Genomic DNA, 8,726 nt, shown 5'->3' on the forward strand with positions numbered 1-8,726 from the left:
CTGCATCAACACTACGATGGCAGAGCTTAGTAGTTGCAATGGGAACTACATGGCCTGCAAGGGAACAAATATTTACTATCTGGCCCTTTACAAAAAGTTTGCTGGCCCCCTATAGCATTCATTTGGCTCTTCTTTTCCAAACTAGATTGGAAGCACTCTCGAGACAGGTCTTATACTTCTTTGGACCTAGAACAGAGTAGATGCCCTAAAATAGCTAGCGCTTTACAAACACAGATTTCCTACTTTCAACATACATTATTTTTACACAGTTAATCCAAAGATAGTATTTTCCATCATCAATGCATTTCTAGCAAGGCCAGAACTAATTACCTATGTTTGATGATTTGGGGCAACAGGGAGAAGGCATATTGATGCTATCTAATTAGTAAACTTTCTAGTTCAAAATCACAATCATGTAACCTTTAAAATATGAATGCATATTTAACAACTGGAAAGTTCTTCCTGATATCTTTCAAATAATTTTGAGGTAAGCCACAGTTATTTTCTCAAAGTCAAAAATCACTCTAACAAAACATCTATTTTTATGGCAGGCACATTATAAGCACTCAACAGTCACTGAATACATCACCCTCCCATAAATATTCTGCTCATCGATTTTTGCAAATTACAATTGCCTGAAAAGAGACATCAAGATTTATACCCTTTTGCCAATTCATTTAAAATATGCTCAGCATTTCTCAATTCTTTAAAAAATTATATCCTTTTTGTCATTCTCTGAAAATTTTAATTTGCATAGGTATCATTTCCAAGGAACTGAAGACTAAATGGACAAATCCAGGCATGCTATCAGTCCACTGTTTACTCCAACTATAGAGGTAATCAAACAGGATATTTTCCTATTATTGGATGATATGTCATTTGAAAATAATGTAGCCCACGGAATAAGAACTGAGAAGGGCTAGGAACCTTAATGAATTATCTTTGCTAAGTTATTTTGAATAAGCAACAATATACACAATAATATACAACCATTTGAGAAAACTATTGTTTATTTAGAAAAAAGGTTACACTGGTAGAATTCGGTAGATAAAAAAATTCTCTTTTAAAAATGTCACTGTGAAACTTTTCCAGACGAAAGTTCAGCAATACAAAGCTCCTATAGCTGTAGAATTAAAACAATTATGTTTTGATCCCCCCGCCGCCAAGATTTGTCTAACATAATGACAAGAAAAAATGGCAAGGGACAAGTGATCGCTGGTACCTTTTTCTTTTTTAAACACGTTTAATGTTGTACATGTACTATATAAAATGATTCCTAAGCATTTCATAAGACAATGCTCCCACTGCTTTTAGTGACTAATATTAAGAACAAGCCAAATAATAAATTAAAACTGAGTTTTAAAATGAGGTAAAATCAAAAGGGTTCAACAATTGTTTATTTTCAGTTTCAAACAATAAAAAGGAAGCATTTCAGAATGGAAATAAAAACTGAACCCAAGCAATATTTAGTTAATCTAAAGTAAAACTCTGTACATAGGTAACCTTATGCAGCACATTGTGCTAAAAGTATGGAACAGTTAACACTTTCAGCCATTACTGAAAATAAACATGTAGAAACTAAGCAACAAGTTAAAATACAGTAATGCACAACTTAACAATTTTAAGTTTTCCACATGGAGCAATAAAGCAGATAACTGAATAATTTAAGAAGATGCAAATGGCCCTCTTCATTCTTAATTCTTGGCAATTTATTCAGGAAAATAAATTTCTGGTCGCAGCTGAACAGTTCCACTCCAATCTCACCTGAAAGAAACAAAGTGATTATATTGACAGAGAAGAAGGAAGGAAGGAAGGAAAGGAGGGAGTACCGGAGGGGGGGTTAGTCAAAGGAGGTAGGAGAAAAGGAAGGGAAAAGGAGAGAAGGAGAATGAAAGAAGAAGGGAGGGAGGGAGGGGAGAAGAAAGGAAGAAGGGGAGAAGGAAGGAGAGGAAAAGGTAAGGAGGGAGGAAGATTTAAGAAAGAACGAGAAGTTAATGAGTTCCATCAGTAACAAAGACTTGAGTCCCCAGAAAAGGATGAAATATTTGTGTGTTTCTTTTTGTCCATTCTTAGAAACCATTAAAGATAAACACACTAATGATGACTTAAAAAAAAAATTGAACATTGTGTGCGTGTGGGAGAGAGGGGTGTGGGTAGGGAGAAAAAAATGGATCAACAAGTAAAATATTCCACAAGGGCAAGCAATAGCTTATCAAAAGTAAACAGCAAATGTAGCAAAGTAACCTATTTTACATGATCAACAAAAAAAGAAAAATGACATCACATTTTTCACAAGGACACAATTTTAATAGTAACTTATATTAAGATGCAGGGTCTGCTAAATTATAAAAATTGCTTTAAAAATATATTGACTTAATTATACTCATTTCCTTTCCTTTATGTATTGACATTTTTCAAATACTTCATATTGAAATAATTTCAAAACATGATTATTACAACATGTGGCAAATATCTTCACATCTGCCTTCATTCAAATTTTAAGCTAATGCTTAATGCATTAAACTTTATTGATGAAAATACTACATTCACATATTTCTTAAAACCAGGCCTAGGAGGGTCCTTAGAAAATAATCACTTACATGAAATGCTGACAAATAATTTACATACCATTTCTACACAGCATTCTGTTCACACCATGTATAATCTTGACATTATCAATAACTGTGGATACATTTAATGTTTAACTTACAATTTAATACTTAAAAGCCATTGTTCCTGTCCATTAATTGCTGAATGGATAAATAAAATGTGGTACACACTCATACAATGAAACATCATTTAGTCATAAAAAGGAATGGAGTACTGATACATGCCACAACATGGATAAGCCTTGAGAACATGATGCTAAGTGAAAGCCAAACACAAAAGGCCACAAATTATTGCATAATTCCATTTAAATGAAATGTCCAAAACAGGCAAAATCACAGAAAGTACATTACTGATTTCCAGGGGCCGAGGAAGGGAAGAATTGGGAGTGACTGCTAATAGGCATGGAGTTTCTTTTTGGGGTGACAGAAATGCTCTGGAATTAGACAGCAGTGATGCTTGCACAACATAGTGGATAAACTAAAAACCATTGAATTGTACACTTTAAAATGGCAAATTTGAGGCCAGGCTTGGTGGCTCACGCCTATAATCCCAACACTTTGGGAGGCTGCGGTGGGTGGATCACCAGGTCAGGAGATTGAGACCATCCTGGCTAACATGGTGAAACCCCTATCTCTACTAAAAATACAAAAATTAGCCAGGCGTGGTGGTGCATGCCTGTAGTCCCAGCTACTCAGGAGGCTGAGGAAGGAGAATTGCTTGAACCTGGGAGGCGGAGGTCACAGTGAGCCGAGATCGCGCCACTGCACTCCAGCCTGGGAGACAACAGCGAGACTTGGTCTCCAAAAGAAAAAAAAAAGTAAAAGGCAAATTTGATGTTATATGAATTTTATCTCAATTGTTTAAATTGCAAAAAAAAAGTCAATGTTCCAATTAAGAGCATTATGGTATCACAGTATGGCCATAAGGAGAATAAGAAATGGGTTCTCAATCATAAAGATGTCACATTACAAGAGGCAAGGGAAATTCTGGTAAGGGCATTTAAGGGCACATTAAAGGATAAAATTGCTGTTGCTGTTAAAACATGTCAAGAACATCTTCCCTAGGAACTGAAATTAAAATTTTTACTAGAAGCCAAAATCCTCAAGCAATATAATCATCCCAGTACTGTCAAACGTATAGGAGTTCGCACACAAAGACGGCCTATCTACGTCATTAAGGAACTGGTTCCAGGAGGCGATTTCCTCTCCTTTCTGAGAAAGAAGAATGAACTAAAACTCAGTTAGTGAAATTTTCATTAGATGCTGATTCTGGATGGCGTATCTCGAGTAAAAAATGTATACACAGGGACCTTGCTGTAAGAAACTGCCTGGAGGGGAAAATAATGTCCTGAAAATTGAAAATCAGTGACTTTGGAATGTCTCGTCAAGAGGATGGTGGTGTGTATTCATCTTCTGACTTAAAGCAGATTCCCATTAAATGGACAGCAACAGAAGCTCTTAATTATGGGAGATATCGTTCTGAGAGTGCCGCATGGAACTTTGGCATCCTCCTCTGGGAGACTTTCAGCTTAGGGGGTCTGTCCATAGCCTGGAATGACAAATCAGCAAGCACAAGAACAAGTGGAAAGAAGATACTGGATGTCAGTCTCTTGGCAGTGTCCACAGAGTATTTTAATAAAATAATGCTGAGGTGTTAGGATTACAAACTTGAAAACCGCCCCCAAGTCTACTGAACTTCAGAAAGAGATAGCTGCCATCAAGAAGAAAGTTGCATAGTGATGAAACAGTGCCAAACTCAGCCTTCAGGACTCTATTTTCAGCAGAGCAGTATTTTTCTTCTTATTAACATTTATACCACATTACCTGCAACATTCTCCCAAGTGTTTTATTAACTATTTTTTAAAAATATGTGCTGCTTTAACCATTGTAAATAAGAAAGTATAAGTTCCAAATGTAAGGGATCACACAGATCTATCTTTTTCACATCTAGGACTGTTACTGTTTCTCAAAAATTTTCTACTCTAGGCTCAGTTCATAGTCTGCTGTTCTCCATCACAGACACCTATTGGTGCTATAAGCTGTATTGATATCACATACCACATTTGTAGGACACATCTCAACAGAAGATGGCCTTCCTACTCTGCTGAGACAACATTATATTTGTGAACGCCATTTTACATTGGTAATTATCTGGACCTCCTAAGTTGTTTGGTTTTTTTTTTTTTCTTTTTGGCCAGAGATAGGTCCTGTTTTGTCAGTAAGACTGCCATTTCCCTATGTTTCACAATGCCGTCCTATGCACAAACATCCTCAAAGAGTTGAGGCAGCTGACTTTAACTGATGTTACAGAGAGCTGTAACAGCAAGAATCAAGTTTGAAAAGTAAGGTGGTCTGGAGAAAGGAACAGCTAGGGTGGTGATCAAAGTAGAGAAGAAAAGGCAAACATAAAACCAGCCTTCTTAACAGAGGTATGCCTTTATAAAACACATACACGCTTTTTAATTTTATGATCAAATTCACCAAAAAGGTCCTAAGAAATGTTTTAGTAGTTTATATAAATTAAAGAGCCCTCTGGATGGCAACCAAACAATTTTTAAGAGAAACTATAAAATACAAGCCCACCAAAATAATATATTATTTTTGGTTAAGCGTCTTCACTTCAAAGGAAGCATCCCAGAACTGCATTCCATGCATTTTTACTAGTGTCTGAAACTGTCAGGATTTTATTCTCATTCTCTCGCTCTTTTCACATAAACCCCAGGTAGAAAGGCATATAAGGATGAACTTGACATTTAAAAAGTCAAACAAATATTTATAAGGAAGAAGGAAGTTATGAGGAGAAAGACATGGGGACAGCCATCCTAAATCCACTTTACTCCTTCATTTACCCTTATATTGCAACCTAGGAATTCTTATAGCAAACAGAGTTCCTGAGATGTTCCACGTGGATAAAATGTAACAGAGTTAAGACGTGGATTCTGTTGAGCTGAATCTTAACTGCACCCAGGAATGCTTTTCAGGATAATTATGTGTGTAGGGGAAAGACACACTCAGGGCAAATGTTGCATGGAAGCCTTTTATAAGTGCTCATGCCCATGTCAAAATTTTTAAAAACAGCATATAAATGAATATTTGCTCTACTGTAAATGGAAGAGCAAGGAAATAGAAAATTTCTCCTGCCCTCTTCAACTGTTTGGTGCCTGTGAATATCAGTGCACAAAACCTATACTCAGTATTTTTTTTAAAGTATAAAAGTTGATAATGAAGACAGAAATGATTTGTGTCTGTCATTTCAAGTTCCTAACAAGAGTCTAGTATACATTTAATGGTTACTACATACAGACCAAAATGAGAGCATATTAAATCTGCCCTCAAAAAATAAACTACAGCAAATAAGCAAGCTCTTTTAATCAGTATAGGTTTCCCTCCTATAAAATGGTGTGTTTGGTGGCAAAAAAAGTCAATGTTGCACTTATACAGAGATATTAAATGTTTCTCTGGCATCAATGTGAACATTGATGAGTTCCCTATCCCATACCCTTTCCCAATACCTATCGTCAACATCTAGGAATAAGCCTCAAAATGGCAATGCATTCCTAAAACAAGAAATCTTTAGGAGCTTAGGAGGTCAGTTTCCAAGTATGAACTGAAGGGAAAACAAAACAAAACAAAAGGCTTAGAGCTGGAATTACAAAATCAATTGTCTACAGAGGCCAAGAACGTAATGAAAACAAAAGAAATGAGCTGAGTGGGGACTGACTGAGGTGAACTGTTTTTAAAAAGGCCCTTGCTCTATTCTAAAGGGGGGCGGCACCTAGACAAGTCTAGCTGAAATCAGGACATAATGATGCTATGCAAAAATCAGAACACAATGTTACCAGATGTTCCAATCCTTCAAGAAAAACTGAAATTTGGATTTTGTCAATTCTGATTTTTAAAAACAAACAGATTTTTAAAATTTTGAAATACTGTGTGAGGTTAAGAAGGTGCATTTTGCTGGCGGTGGTGGCTCACATGTGTAATCGCACCACTTTGAGAGGCAGAGGCAGGAGGATTACTTGAGCCCATGAGTTCAATACCAGCCTGGGCAATATAGTGAGACCTCGTCTCTACAAAAAAACAAAAAAACAAAAAAAGAAAGAGGCCGGGCGTGGTGGCTCACACCTGTAATCCCAGCATTTTGGGAGGCCAAGGAGGGCGGTTCACTTGAGGTCAGGAGTTTGAGACCAGCCTGGCCAACGTGGTGAAACCCCGTCTATACTGAAAATACAAAAAAATTAGCCAGGCATGGTGGCACATGCCTGTAATCCCAGCTACTCGGGAGACTGAGGCATGAGAATCGCTTGAACCCAGGGGGTAAAGGTTGCAGTGAGCCAAGATTGCACCACTGCACTCCAGCATGGGTGACAGAGAGAGACTCTGGCTCAAAAATGAAATGAAATGAAATGAAATGAAAAATAAAATAAAATAAAATAAAATAAAATAAAATAAAATAAAATAAAATAAATAAAATAAAACAAAATAAAATAAAATAAAATAAGAAAGTACATTTAACAAGCCACATTCTGCCCAAGGGCTGATAATTTGCAACTTAGGATTTAGAGGATAAAAATTAGGTTACACATGTGAGACTGGAAGGAATGAACCTGCAAAATATATTTGGCCTTCTTGGAAAGGAGGATTAGAATAGGAATGTCGTAGATTAAAAAAATAGATTATGAATAAGTAATGCTAACTGCTAATGTTCCTTAAAATCAAAGTCCTACATCCAAAATAATAAAAAGCAAGGAGACTGAGTATCTCAAGGCCTGGGAGCAAATGTCAGCTTAGCATAGCATTTGGTTCACAAAAGGACTTTCAAAAATTTGCTGAACTCAACATCCCTGAGTTGAGGATCACATATATCAAATTAAAATTGAGAAGCCAAAGGGTGGTGGTTCTCAGAGGACAATTTTATAAGCAGGAATTTAAAAAAAAAAGTTGAAGTAGGAAGAAAGGTTAAAGGCAAAGGAACTAGTAATCTTCAAAAGACTAAATCAAGGAGCGGCAAGATGAATTTGTACAAAGACTTTAAGGGCAACAGAAGATGCAGAGAAGGAACAGAGTTTTGCAACCAAAAATAGAAGACCAGAGAAGATGACAGAAGACTGGAAGGAATTTAATTATGGTCATATTTATATACTGTTATCTTCTTAATTCTCTAAGAGACAGAGTCTTGCTCTGTCACCCATGCTGGAGTGCAATGGCATAATCATGGCTTACTGCAGCCTCGAACTCCTGTACTCAGGAAATCCTCCTGCCTCAGACTCCCAAGGAGCTGGTACTACAGGTGCATACTACCATGCCTAGCTAAGATTTATTTATTTATTTATTTATTTATTTATTTATTTATTTATTTATTAGAAATGGGGTCTCACTACATTGCCCAGGCTGATCTCAAACTCCTGGCCTCAAGCAATCCTCTTGCCTCAGCCTCCTACAGTGTTAGGATTACAGGCATGAGCCACCATGCCTGGCCTTGTATCTTAATTCTGATGTGATTATTTTAATGTTTGTGAAAATCAGGATGATACTTACAAATCAGTGTCATTTCTCTACCAACCCTCCTTAAAAAAACTGTTCTAAAAACAATAATGAAATCTTACAAGTAATGACATCTTTCAATCATGGAAATATGACATATGTAAGAGCTGTCCTTTCTATAGAATAGAAAATAAAAGGTGAGTGGGGGAGGGCAGCAGATTTCAAAGTAGCCTGTAAATAGATGGTTCCGATCAGAAATGATAACATTCTTAAAGAAAAGGAAGAAAAACAGACCTGACCAACCCTGGAATGTATCCAAATAGAAAGTAGCAGTCAACAACCAGAAAAAGAAACTATCAGCCAGGCATGGTGGCTCATGCCTACAATCCCAGCATATTAGGAGACCAAGTCAAGAAGATGGCTTGAGTCCAGGAGTTTCAGACCAGCCTGGGCAACATGGCGAAACCCCGTCTCTATTTAAAATTTTTTTTTTGTTTTAAAATAAACTATCGGCTGGGTGCAGTGGCTCACTCTGTAATGCCAGCACTTTGGGAGGCCGAGGCAGGTGGATCACCTGAGGTCAGGAGTTCGAGACCAGCCTGGTCAACATGGCGAAACCCTGTCTCTACTAAA

At 36.9% G+C, this 8,726-nt stretch overlaps 1 protein-coding gene and 1 pseudogene across 5 annotated transcripts in view; one reads left to right on the plus strand and one right to left on the minus strand.

Annotated features, from left to right (window-relative positions):
• Positions 1 to 1,013: 1,013 nt before the first annotated feature.
• THOC2 (THO complex subunit 2) overlaps positions 1,014 to 8,726 on the minus strand; it is a 110,268-nt gene continuing 102,555 nt past the window's right edge. For 3 of the 5 annotated variants that reach the window (XM_058441429.1, XM_058441428.1, XM_058441426.1), the window contains one exon: positions 1,014 to 1,764. The gene's annotated coding sequence lies outside the window, so the exon portion shown is untranslated. Of the gene's footprint in view, positions 1,765 to 3,953; positions 4,159 to 8,726 lie in introns of those variants that run through there. The other 2 variants (XM_058441427.1, XM_058441425.1) reach the window with 1 other exon arrangement.
• On the plus strand, positions 3,513 to 4,157 carry LOC116811179 (tyrosine-protein kinase Fer-like; annotated as a pseudogene).

The sequence above is a fragment of the Hylobates moloch genome, unplaced genomic scaffold (genome assembly GCF_009828535.3).
Source record: "Hylobates moloch isolate HMO894 unplaced genomic scaffold, HMol_V3 SCAFFOLD_7, whole genome shotgun sequence".
NCBI lineage: Eukaryota > Metazoa > Chordata > Mammalia > Primates > Hylobatidae > Hylobates > Hylobates moloch.